This window comes from Sinohyriopsis cumingii, chromosome 7 (genome assembly GCF_028554795.1).
Source record: "Sinohyriopsis cumingii isolate HCF-2022 chromosome 7, ASM2855479v2, whole genome shotgun sequence".
Lineage (NCBI taxonomy): Eukaryota > Metazoa > Mollusca > Bivalvia > Unionida > Unionidae > Sinohyriopsis > Sinohyriopsis cumingii.
Genome location: NC_142967.1, coordinates 75,916,957 through 75,931,251, shown reverse-complemented (window position 1 = coordinate 75,931,251; position 14,295 = coordinate 75,916,957).

Genomic DNA, 14,295 nt, shown 5'->3' with positions numbered 1-14,295 from the left:
ATTTATACAACGACAAAAGGAAGCGGAACAAGCTTTTCTCCTACAGCAACAGAAGCAAGAAGAAGAGGTAAGAAAAAAACAACAGCAACAACAGCAAGAAGAAGTAGCAGCAAAGAAACAAGAGGGTGAAAATCAAACGGTCACGGTACTGTTGGACATTTTAGCGGAATTAAGAAGTCTGAAACAAATGTATCAGACTTCTTTATTACCACCGAAGAGAATACGACCTTCCCGAGCTAAACACGTCAACCCTGTGACTAAGCCTACCGTACCACCCTTAGTGATTTCAACCCAATCATCATCATCAACATTACGCAGTCCAGAAGTAGGCCCTGGCCGTGGCAAAGGCTTAAGGCAGTTAAAGTTGATTGCTTGAACTCACCCCTACACCAAAATAAAAAGGCCCTTTTCAGGGCCACCCACATTTCTCGAAAAGAAATACAATTTCAATTTGCCAATAACTCAAAAAAAAAAACAGCCCATTTTACCCCCTATAGTAAGTGTCTGTGTATGAGTGCGTGAGTGTAGCTTCTTATTTTAAAATCAAAACTCAAAGACACTTACCTTATATCATTCATTTATTCTTTTATCCATTGTTACAATCCAATTCACAATTCACAACACAACACTTTAATAAAAAGTTCATTGAGTTCTTCTGTCTCCTTGTTTAGTCTCTCTGTTTTTTAAATTTCTTCACCGTCACACTCTTTTCCTCTTCTTCCTCCTCACTTTCTTCCCTTCTTCTTTTCTTCTCCTGTTTCTTTTTCTTCACCTGTCTGATTTCTTCCTCTGAAAAATCCCTCTGTTCTTCCGAAGAATCCCTCTCTTCCTCTGAAGAATTCCTCTTTTCTTCTGACTCCTCTTGTTTCTTTTTTGGGCAATCTGGAGACCAATGTCCTTTTTCTTTACAATAATAACAGGTATCTTGACTTTTGTCTTTTTTAGCCCCTGTTTTTTTTTCTTTTTTTGACGGTCTGGACACTCTGAAGACCAATGCCCTTTCTTCTGACAGATATAGCAAGTATCTTGACTTTTATCTCGAAAGGAAGGAGAGTAGTCCGTGGGCTGGTCTGAAGAGAATTTTCTAATGACCCCTCGCAAAGCTCTGACGAAACGTTCGATTTGGCAAGTCTCTTCCATCGTTGTGCTCGGCTTGAGAGTGAAATGAATAGTGAAAGGACAAGACACACACACCCTTTTATATACGCTGGTCTGCCATGACTATAAATTAGTCTATGGTGTTTAAACTTGAGTCATTTGACGTTTTGCACTCAAGATGAAACGATCCTATTCATTTGAGAAGAAAGAAGAAGAAAGTAAGAGGCAGAAACGTGATCTATCGCCTCGTACCAGGGCTGAAATCTTGGCACAAATTCATGCCAGTGATCTTGAAGAGGACATGAGTGAACCAGAATCCGAACCCTCTAAACAAAGTTCACCACCCTTAGTCAACCCTGAAAAATACTATTCCATTCGAGAGACGGAAAAGAGCTCCTCTAGAAAATTTAGAACCACGGCTTACAAATACACAGTGAAGTTTAAAGATTTCAAGGCTCAAGTGCCGTTAGAGAAAGCAGAAGTGTTTATCACTGGGGTGTGGGATTCTTTGCTCACCGCACTCAAGCGACAATGTCAACCCAAAGAAGACGATCGCTTGAGACTTTCCATACAACACGACGGTTTGAAATCCCCTGTTTGGATCGAGTTTAGCATCCCTGCAGAACTGACCGCTTCTAAAGTCATGGACAAGATTCAACACGTACAACAATCTAATGATCAGTTTGACATCACCGATGGAAAAGCCACACTGGACATGACCCACGTCTCTCCTCCTCAAGGGACCGGACGCAAAAAGATGTTATTGGTGAACGAGCTTCGTAGCATTAAGCGTAGCCTCGTCCAAATTCACAACCCTCAAGACCAGATGTGCTTAGCTCGAGCCATCGTGGTGGGACGAACCTATGCCAACAAGAACGACACGACAGAATGGAAAAGAGCCTGGAAAACTATTCGACAATCGGACCGAGCGAAACAACGAAACGAAGCAGAACTCCTGTTACAACAAGCCGGACTGTCCAAAGACACACCCTGTGGCATTCCTGAGATGCAAAAATTGCAAGATGCCCTAGCTCCACGATACACCTTGAAAGTGCACCCTCAAGAAGTGCGCGGACCTCTGTTGTTTCGAGGCCAAGACTTTAAGGACGGAAAATACATTCATGTATATTATCACGATGAACATTTCGATACCATTACCAGTATCACCGGATTCCTGGGATACAGTTATTACTGTGAGAAATGTGACCATGGTTACAATAATCGAGAGCAACACAAGCATTGTGGATTGAAATGCTCAGGATGTTTGGCCTCTTCACCCTGTCTGAGCGAAGGACCAGTGCCTTGTTCAACTTGTCTGCGCACGTTTGTCAGTCCTACCTGTTACCAACAACATCTGAAGACGCAAGGTTCACAGCAGAAATGTGCTTGTCAACTCCTGAGATTGTGCCCTGCGTGTGGACAAGGCATATGTACCAATGCTGCCAAGGCACACGTATGTCGAGGAAAGAAAAAATGTCACATTTGTCACCACATCGTGGACTTGGAACACCAATGCTACGTGCCAAAATACCAACCTCCACCAGAGAAAGAGGACGGTCACAAGAAAAAGGGCAATTTCATCTTTTTCGATTTCGAATCCATGCAAGAGACTGGCATTCACATTCCTAATTTCTGCGTGGCTCATCGAGCGTGCGACAAGTGTATTCAAGAACCTATCTTCAGTTATTGCCCTCACTGCAGCAAAATTCCTGGAGGGCGTGAAAAAATCTTTCGAGGATCGACCACGTTAGCCGATTTTGCACAATGGGTCTTAGACCCCGTCGACAAGACGTGGAGACAAGAGGACATCGAACGTTACGGAGATTGTCATCATCATGCCACGGTGATGGCTCACAATTTCTCCGGATACGATGGACAGTTTCTTTTGAGATACTATAGGGAACAAGGCACCGAGCGTCCTAAAGTGACTTTGAACGGAGCCAAAATCATTTTCATGCAAGTGGGACAAGTGCAGTTTAAAGATTCGATGAGCTATTTGGCCATGCCTTTGAGTCGAATGCCTAAAACGTTTGGAATGACAGAAATGGCTAAAGGGTACTTTCCACACTTTTTCAATACGAAAGCCAATCAACACGCCGTTCTACCCCATTTACCTGAGACTCACTATTACGACCCCGACAACACGCGTACAGAACAACGAGAAGTTTTCTACGCTTGGTACCAGGCTCACACCTCGGACCCTTTCGACTTTCAAGAAGAAATGCTAAAGTATTGTCGTTCCGACGTGGACATTTTATGGCGTTGCTGTAAAAAATTTCGAGAACTGTTCATGGAACACGGAGGGGTCGATCCTTTGAAAGAAGCTTGCACCATTGCCAAAGCGTGTTCCTTAGTGTATCGACAACGATTCATGCCTGAAAACACCGTGGCTGTCATCAGCCCTCAAACGACCAACTTTGTCAAACGTCAATACTCGGTTAAAACCCTACGTTGGTTACATTACTTGTGCGACAAGGAAGACAAGTGGATTCAGCATGCCCGCAACGGAGGGGGTGAAAAGACCATCGGAACGTATTCGGTCGATGGCTGGGACTTAGAAAACCCCAAGATCGTGTACGAGTTTAACGGTTGCTTATTTCACGGATGTCCCGTCTGTTACCCTGACCGTAGCACTAAAAATCAGTTTTTACAACGAACCATGGAAGACTTGTACCAGGACACTTGTCAGCGGCGCCTAAAGTTGGAACAGGAAGGATACCAAGTGGTGGAAATGTGGGAACACGAGTACGATCACCGTATGAAAACCGATCCCGAGTTTAAACGTCTCGTGGAAAGTTACCAGTTCATGGACCCGCTGAACCCGAGGGATAGTTTGTACGGAGGAAGGACCAATGCCACCTGTTTGCTATACCAAGCCGACGAAGAGAAAGGAGAAGAAATCAAATACTTGGACGTGTGTTCGCTGTATCCCTACGTGTGCAAATATTGTCGCTTTCCTGTAGGGCACCCGCAATTGTTAACGGAACACATCGACCTGAAAAACATTCGACAATACTAAGGCTTGATCAAGTGCAAAGCTTTGCCTCCCACGAACCTATACCATCCCGTCTTACCTCACTATTGTCAAGGCAAACTGATGTTTCCCTTGTGCCGTACTTGTGCCGAAACGTGCAACCAAGACCAACCTTGTCAGCACACCCAGGAAGAACGGGCCTTGACGGGAACCTGGGTCAGCATAGAATTGTTCAAAGCTCTGGACATGGGATACCAACTGTTAGAAGTGTACGAAATTTGCCACTTTCCCAAGACACAACAGTACCACAAGGGTGATCCCAGTCAGAAAGGCATTTTCGCTGACTACGTGGATGCCTTTTTGAAACTGAAACAAGAAGCCAGCGGCTATCCTTCCTGGTGTCACACTCCCGAAGACCAAATACAATTCAAAGAGAAATACTATGAACAAGAAGGCATCTCTTTAGACCACATCGAGAAAAACGAAGGCAGGAGATCGTTTGCCAAAGTGATGTTAAATTGCTTGTGGGGTAAAATGGCACAACGACCGTGTTTACCCAAGACGGAATATTTGACAGAACCTTCCCGCTACTTCCAGATGATTCACGACAAAACCAAATACATGAAACACGTGGACGTCGTTCGAGAGAATTTGATCTTGGTCAATTACGAAGAAGATCTGGACTTTGTACAAGACGACCCTTTTGGAAATGTCATCATTGCGGCTTACGTGACAGCTCATGCTCGCTTAAAATTGTACGAAGCTTTAGAACTGTTAGGAGAACGCGTCCTGTACTTTGACACGGACAGTTGCATTTACATCCATTACCCGAGTCAACAGCACCCTAACATCGAAGGAGACCGTTTAGGAGCCTGGACAGACGAACATCCCGACGACAAGATTCTAAGTTTCGTCAGTGGCGGTCCCAAAAATTACGGCTACGAATACCGTGACAAACAAGGAGAAGTGCACACGACGTGCAAAGTGAAAGGACTGACTCTGAATTATCGTACCAGTCGTGTGGTCAACTTTGGGGTATTGAAAGAAGCCTTGCAATCGGGAGAGGATGGAAACTTTAAAGTGACCACCTATCAACCGAACAAGATTGTACGTTTACCCACTCATCACATCGTCAGTCGGCCCTTGGAAAAAGTCTATCAAATCGTGTACCAGAAGCGAGTGCGACTTCCCAATCATTTCACCTTACCGTATGGACATGTCGGTATTGGTCTGTATATAAAAAAGGAACCCTAGGCAAGATCGATAGTTCATTGTGACTACCAAGACCGAGCGAACAAGATGAATACTTTCAGAGAAACACAAAACAAGTTGTTTAGAAAGGCACAATTCAAGTGTGGGGCTTCGGAAGTGGAATGCGATTGTGAGCCTTGCGATGGATACGATGCTGTACGTTGTGACCTTAGCGATGCCGTAAAGCATCATGGGAACTTTAGTGTCACTACCCCTATCATGGAAAGGGATGTTGTCTGTGTCAAACCTGAGGGATGCGAAAGTGATGCCGCTCGTCCTCTTGGACATTTTACTGGGTTTCGTTTTAAAGGGGATTGTTCACCTTCACGTCTACCCCCCTACGGATGTCATCCAGCCCTGAGCAAACTCCTGTTCATGTCACCCAACCCTCATCGAAACGAACCTGTGAAAGATGAATATTCGTTTCCTGTGCGTTTGACGGAATACTGCGACTTTGAAAATCGTCTTCAATCGTTCAAAGGAAAATGGACAAAGTATCTGGGAGGACCGACCCCCGAAGAATTAGCCAGAGCCGGATTTTTCTACTTGTGCGAAGGAGATAAAGTCAAGTGCTTCAGTTGCGGTGTGTCACTTCATTACTGGGAACCGCAAGATTCGGCCTACGTAGAACATGCTCGATGGTCACCGAATTGTCATTACTTACCCTTAGTGGGACCGAGACATTGAAGTAACTTACCATAATCTGTTCATGGATACTTTACAAGAGAACATTCGTGCTTTGCCTGTGGAGCTGAGAGAAAGGATTTACCGAGAGCTGGTCAAAATACAAGTGAAACGTAAAGAACAATTGCATCCGTTACGTCACCGGTGTTTGAACCACTGGTACCTGAAGGCTATACAAGGACTGATTCAATTGAAAGTGTTGCATTGGACAGACATTGATCAACGATCCCCTAGTTTTAAAAAGGATTGGTTTGTTATGGACGATTCTATCTACTACATCATTGTAAACTTACTGCATCGAATTCCAGAGGAAGAGTTAACGAATTACCAACATCTTGAACACAATGTCAACTTGGTGAAAGAGGAAACTTCTGAACGAATTGTAATGTGTAGATTAGTGACTAAACGATTTAAATTCGACACTGAAGTAAAACCATGTCTGTGCAAAGAGTACATTTCTTGTGTCAGACCAAAGAGGATTTAGTATGACCTATTCATGGATACTTTGCTAGAGAACATTCGTGCTTTGCCTGTGGAGTTGAGAGAACGCATTTACCGAGAACTGATCAAAATACAAGTGAAACGCAAACTCAAAGTTATTCAACCGTTTTTAAATTATGCTCTGTTCCAAAGTATAAGAAGACTGATTATGAGTGGATATTACATGAGGCACAAAGGTAAACGAGGCTATTGGTCACCACCCAAGGATTCCAAAAACAGTGTATATACTTATGGATACTTTACAAGAGAACATTTTGGGCTTGCCTGAGGAGTTGAGAGAAAGGATTTACCGAGAACTGGTCAAACGTAAAGAACAATTGCATCCGTTACGTCACCAGATCTTTAACCACTGGTATCTGAATGGTATAAGAGGACTGATTCGTCAGAAATTGTTTCAGTGGTCAGAACTTGTTGAACATTTTCAGTTTGTGAATGATGATGAACTAGACGTTCGTAATTTTGGCTACTTCGAGATTCACTTACTGCAACCTATTGAGGAAGACGAGTTAAAGGATTGCCAACATTTGTTACATGGAATCTGCTTAGAGAAAGACGAAACATCTAGACAAACTCTGACGTTTCGGTTACAGTATGTAACATTTAAATTCCCTACTGGAGAACGAACATGTTTAGTTAGAAATTACCTTTATTGCTTCCGAAACAAAGACACTATAAAATCAAGTTGCCATGCCACGGATTATGTCACATGTCATTGAACAGATTCCGTGGAAGGAACTCAACGACCATATTCAAACCGTGGATCATTACCATCGATTATTACAAGAACTGTATCCATTCAATTTGGGACGACAAGTGGTGTGTGTCTTAGTGACTTGTTTTCTGGGATTTCGTTTACCAGCCGATTCCTTGTGGACTCTTTACGATCAGTACTTACCACCTCAATGGCCTTAAATGGTCACGAAAAACTCCTTTTGCTCAAAGCCTTGCGTTTTCATGTGGATACTTCTCGACCTCTACGGGAAAAAAAGATTCGTCAACTTTTAGCTACCCAAGACGTGTATGACGATGTGTGTGTAGCTTGTGACTTACATCCCCATTGGACAGATGTCCGTGCCTGGAAAGAATGGGATTTTGAGGCTTGGACCCAAGAAGTGGCCCAGTATGCACGAGAGTTTTTCAAGGAAAAAAGTTACTTTTCAACCCGTGTTAGTGACGGTGCCAGAAGAACCCGTCACCCAGGACGGGACTGTCGTGGACAGGCCTGAAAGACCCTGAAAGACACTTGTGTGACCTTACCCCCTACTATAGAACTGGTCAGAACATTACCCAAAACATGTTGTTGTACAGACACTTGTTTTTATTCCACGTTAATGGTTATCATGTGCCTTTTTTTCTTGTACTTAAGCCTTTGGCTTTTATGTATTTTTGTCTTTCGTATTCATGTTTGAAAAAAACACATTCAATAGACGTGTTCTGAAAAAAGTATATAAACTCTTGTCTTGTTTGTTTTCGTGTCACAAGTGACATTTCTCACACTATGGCTACCTCTGCTGTCTCTGCTCCCTCTTCCTCTACTGTCAAAGTCATCGACGAACACTTAGATCGTGCCAGTTGGGATGCTTTGTATCTTCGCCATCCTTTTAACATGCTCATTGCTGGACCTAGCGGTTCAGGCAAAACCGAATTCGTCAAACGTTTGATCGAACATAAACATCATTTGATCGATCGACCACCTCAACGGATCGTGTGGTGTTACAAAGAGTGGCAATCGGCGTACAGCCTCTTGCGAGAAAGTCAAGGCGATTCCATCGTGTTTGTGGAAGGCATTCCTAAAGTAGACGACGGCATCGTCTCTGACTCCCGTCAAACCCATTTGGTCATTTTCGACGACATGTTAGGAGAAGACGAAGAAGAAATTAAACTGTGGTTCACGCGCAAAGGACATCACCGCAATGCCAGTGTCGTTTACATCACCCATAATTTGTTTCAACAAAGTAAAGCCCATCGCACCATCAGTCTCAATGCGCATTATGTGGTCTTGTTTAAAAGTCCTCGAGATAAATCGCAAGTGCAAGTCTTAGCCAAACAGTTAGGAACGCCTTGGCTGACTCAGGCATACGACGATGCCACTCAAACGCCACACGCCTATTTACTCGTCCATTTGAAACCTACCACCCCCGAGGATTTGCGATTTCGTACCCACTTGTTTCACCACTGGTGCCAAGACGGAGGGCCTGTCCTGTACACGTCTCCGTCCTCGACTTAATTTCACTCCACATAAAAAAATCTATAAAAACCTCAGACCATTTTCGTCTGTCTCACACACAGTGTGAACATGACGTCCCTTCAGTCGCATCTTCCCGTCAAATTGATTCGTGCCTTGTATGGCATCAGTCGAGAAAAAAAATCCACAAATACGAGCTCGTGTCTTAGAAGCTAGTCTCAAAGAAGTCTTACGATGGTTCACGGTGACGACACGTCAAATACTCCAAGGAATCAGTGAGATTCCTCATCAAACCAAACGCTTTTTCGATCGAAACAAAGTCGCTTTGGTCCAACTGGCCGATCTCCGCATCGACACTCAAACCAAAAAACAAATCATTTTGAAACCTGCAGGGAGTGGTACTCTAGGAGGGGTCATCATTCGCTCACTCTTAAGATGGGATCCTAATGCCCCCAAAGTTCTCCCCAAGAAAAAGTCCAACGAAGCCCCAAGAAGAAAAAGAAAAAGACCAGGTCCCCAAAGAGAAGAAGAACTTCTCCAGTGGCGGGACCCTCCTCTAACCAGACACCATCACCCCGGAAAAAGAAAAGAAGACCCCAGAAAAAGAAAAGTCCACAGAAGAAAACTAGTCGCAAGAGAGGTACTTCTTCTTCGGCCAGGACGCAACCTTACACTCGCAAACCACGACCTGCCACGGCAGTGACACGGTCACCGGCAGCCTCTCGTTCATCCACTTCTCCACTGATGACACCAAGAACTGAAGAGTACTTGGAGACGTTGATCACACCAAGAACATCTCCGTTGATGACCCCAAAAAGAACTTCCCCAGTGGCAGGACCCTCCAATTTAGTGGCAGTGGCTGCTGCTCACAAAGTACCTTCTCCCAAAATCAAAGTCCATGAAAGATCGGGCATGTTACAAAGTTTACTGGATTTGTCCAAGCAAGAACTGGCTCGATTTAGTCCGTTGCGTACCCCTCCACGACATGTCATGCCTGTCCTCAAACTGACACGACGTAAAGGCAATCAGTGGCGACGCGTTCCAGTATAAAAAAGACCTGTGACCAAGTCGGGGGTATCAGTGTTTTTTTGGTGCTCCTGAAGACTCAAAGATGTCACCCTCCATTAAACCCCAAGGAAAGAAAAGAAAAGGACTACCACCACGTTTAGTCAAACATAGGGACATATTATCTGTCCTGTCCAAAGCTTCTCCACCTCTACGAAAAAAACTCATTCAATCAGCCTCCAAAGAGGTCATCGATACCGTGTGCGAATGTTGTTTGAACGTTTTGAAAGGCACGATCCCTTTGTCCAAACACCAGAAACAATGCTTAAGCAAACATCGTCCCGTTCTTCGCCAAATGGTTCAAAAGAAAATTCCCATTCGTCAAAAGAAGAAGATCTTGGTTCAACGTGGAGGCATTTTGCCTCTCTTGTCAGGCCCCATACTGAAAGGAGTCTTGGGAACCATGTTGGGAGGACTGGTGGGAGCAAGGTAAAAAGGCCTTCGGAAGTCCCAAGATCTCAGAATCGACCCCTGACAATCCCATGGAAGGACGAAAACTAGCTTTAGTACCTTACAAACGATGGATGGAATACCATCGTTGGCAAGAACAACGCACCCCGCCTTTACCTCCCAATCCCCATTTGAGCGAGATGTCCCAGTTACAACACGAATTGAAGTCCTTGATGGATCGCCAAGATTTGTCCGAAACAGAAAAATCGCAAAAGTACGGTCAACTCTTGCAACGACTGCAACTCTTTCACCAGAAAGCTTTAGACGAAACAGCTCTACCCACTCTGAAAGATTTTAAGACCTTGATGAAAAGTCCAGCACCATCACCAGTACCAGTTCCAGTACCAGTACCACCAGTACCAGTGACCAAGACAGAAAAAGGAAAAGAAGAAGAAGAAGAAGGGTTTCAAACTCCACCAGAAAAAGTACGCAAGTTAACAACACCACCTACCTCCAGAATTGGATGGATTAAAAAGATGATGGCCACCCCTTCTTCATCACAAGAGAAAAAGAAAGTGAAGACAAAAGTGAAACAAGAACCGATATCCCCCGCTCAGACATCCTCCTCCTCCTCTTCAACACCTATTGCCGGTCGCACACGTAAAGCATTGCAATCCAAGAAAATACCCCAAGAGAAAAAGAGTAGCATACTCCAAGAGTGGGTGCCTTATTAACACACCAACCAACCAACCAACACAAAAAATAAAAAATGGAAAAAGTCTTAGCCAGCATTTACTACGATCCGTCGCATCCTGCAGGTTACGCAGGAGTTCAAAAATTGTATCGTGCTGCCAAACCGCGACTGAAAAGTCTCCGTTTACCTCAAGTGCAACGATGGTTACAAGAACAAGCTACCTACACTTTACACAAACCCATTCGACGCAAGTTTGCCAGAAGTCGCCGCCGAGTGGAAGGCATCGATCATCAATGGCAAGCCGATTTAGCCGATGTCTCTCATTTGGCCAGCTACAATCGTGGCTACAAATATTTGTTTTGTGTCATCGACGTCTTTTCCAAATTTGCCTGGGTCGTGTCCTTGACTTCCAAATCGAGCAGCGAGTTAGTGCGAACCCTGCAACGGGTGTTGAAACAAAGCGGTCGTCACCCTCTTCGATGGCAAACGGACAAAGGCACCGAATTTCTGAACCAAGCTTTCCAAAAAGAATTAAAGAAACGTGACATTCATTTTTTTACCACCGAGAATCCCGAAACCAAAGCCAGCATCGTGGAACGTTTTCAACGCACTTTGAAAGAACGCATGTGGAAATATTTTACGCATCACCACACTAAGAAGTACATCGACATCTTACCGCACCTGGTGCAAGCGTACAACGAATCTTACCATCGAAGCATCGGACGTGCCCCGCAAGACGTGACTCCCGACAACGAAGTGTTGGTGTTTGAGCGCCTGTTTGGTACGACCCCGACGAGGGCTGTCCCCAAGAAAAGTGGAGAGTTGGCCGTAGGAGATTGGGTGCGCATTGGCAAAACCAAACGCACTTTCGACAAAGGTTACTTACCTAACTGGACAACCTAATTGTTTCGCGTCACTGGACGAGTGCATGGCCGTTATCCTGCCGTCTATAAATTCGAAGACATGAACGGAGAAGTGCTCAAAGGAACGTTTTATTTGCCCGAGTTACAACGTGTCACCTAAAAAGAAGACGACGTGTACGACATCGAAAGCATTCTCGAACGCAGAACCCGTAAAGTGGGCAAACGACGTGTCAAAGAAGTCAAAGTACGTTGGAAAGGATATCCACCCAGTTTTGATTCTTGGATCGACGCTTCGCAAGTCATCGGCTATAAATAGAAGTGACCATCATGCCCTTTCGCACCGACGCTGCTACGTCGACCACTCCTCCTTCACCTAGTTCTTCTGTGCAAGATTTACAAAAACAACCCTTGTGAGTGTGGTGTGGAGAACGTGTTCCTAAAACGCAAATCGTCTTTTTCTGCCAAATCTTCGTGGTGTATTGTGTCATCGGGGCAGCCATTGCCAATTTGAGTTTGCAACAAGGAGACAAACAATTGTGGACCATTTTATTGAGCAGTTGCATCGGTTACCTGCTTCCTAATCCCTTCCTGAAATTCTCCTCGAACGGGAACCACGGGAACCTTGTGTCCAGTGCCAGTGTCAGTGCCAGTCACCAGTTCAACCACAACAACAACCACAACCAGAACATCATTTTGGGCGGAGACACGCCTCAGACGTCCAGTAACCCCTCGGACAGCCACAGAACTCTGGAATTATGAGTCACGAAAACCAATTTTACTTAACCTTACCCAGTGACAGTTCCATGGAGGTGTTTTCCAACAACACGTTGTGCTGTTACACGGCCAAATTACCTCAAGCCATCCCCTTAGATCACGAAGCCCATTGGGAAGTGGCTTTAGTAGAAATCATTTACCCGACCCAAGTCCACAACGTCCTTCCCAATCAAAATAAATTTGATGTGGACGTTCATGACGAGCAAGTGCAACAGCACTTGAATAACCCCAATGTCAAATATGACAAGAAAACCTATAATGACAAAACTAAAACGTGGACCTACCACTTGTTCATTCCCCCAGGCTATTATTTTAGTGGTCAACATTTGGGCAGCACCATAAGCTCCAGGTTTAATGTCGTGTTATTGAGAGCTTTGGAGAGTGTCAAAAAAAGTGTCACCATGGAATACCACAAAGCAGCTCGTCGCTTCTTGATGAAATTTTCTGACAGTAAAATCGTGTCCATTGTATTTTGTCCTGAATTGTTTGACATGTTGGGCGGGAACATGGAGCTGAGGAAGAAAGTAGAAAAAGAAAAGACGAATTACCAGTCATTTACGACAACGAGTCTTTTGCCCAGTATTTTCGTTCCCCGGTAGAACTGAACCAAGGACTGAATTTGATGTATGTGTACTCTGATGTGGTGGAGTACAACGTGGTAGGACATACCTCCGTACCGTTACTGCGTGTCATTCCTTTCAAAGTGGATAGTACCACGACCAGTGACGAGGAAGGTGGAAACACTTACCACGTCCACCGCGAATTTGTACATCCTCACTATTTGCCGGTCAGCAAGTCTTATTTGGACACGGACACGACTCGTAAGTCATGTATCCAGTGTACCGAGGGGTTGCACGACAGCGAGGACACGGTTTAGGAGATATGTTAAAATCGGCCTTTCGTTCGGTGGCCCCAGTGTTGAAACCGATGGTAACACGCGGATTGCACGCTTTGAAAGATGCGGCACTGACGCAAGGCAAAGAATTTCTCCAAAATGTCATCATCGACAAACAAAACCCTAAAGAAGCCTTCATGAGGGCAGGCAAAAATGTCTTGCTGCAAACGGGCAAAGACATTTTAGGCCAACGAGAGACACCTATAAATGCCCTGCACGCTACCGAGTCAGGCATTCAGCAAGGACAAGGCAGAAAGACACGACGAAGAAAACACCCTTTCACCAGACTTCAAGCGAGAAAGATCAAGAAAAGAAGAACCGTTCGAGACTTAGACGTTTTCGATTATTGAGAAAGAACAGAACAAAAAAATGATGCACCGAGAGTCTTGCGCCTGTTCCAAAACGGAACTGGATCTGTTTGCCATGCCCCCTACCATGATGACCATGCAAGAATCCCAATGGGTGGAATTTCACCCCGTCTCCTCATTGACAGCCTCAGCTCCCATCGAGTTTGAAATTAAAGGACAGCCTGAAGATTACATCGATCTGAATAGCAGTTACTTGTACCTGAAAGTCAAAGTTGTCGAAGAGGACAATTCGCCCCTAGAAAATACTGATGTAATAGCTTCCTTCAACAATTTCATGCATTCCTTGTTCAGTGGAGTGGACTTGTACTTGAACAACAAACTGGTCAGTAGCAGCATGGATACTTACCCTTATCGAGCGTACCTGGAAAATCTCTTGACGTACGGAATAGACGCCAAGAACACTCATCTCAATGCTTGTGTGGTATGGGAAGCTGACGATAAAGACCAGTTTGACGAAACCGAAATTGATACAAAGAAAGAACACAATGCGGGATTTGTAGAACGAAGAGACAGAATCATGGGAACCAACCAAAGTTTAGAACTGATGGATCGT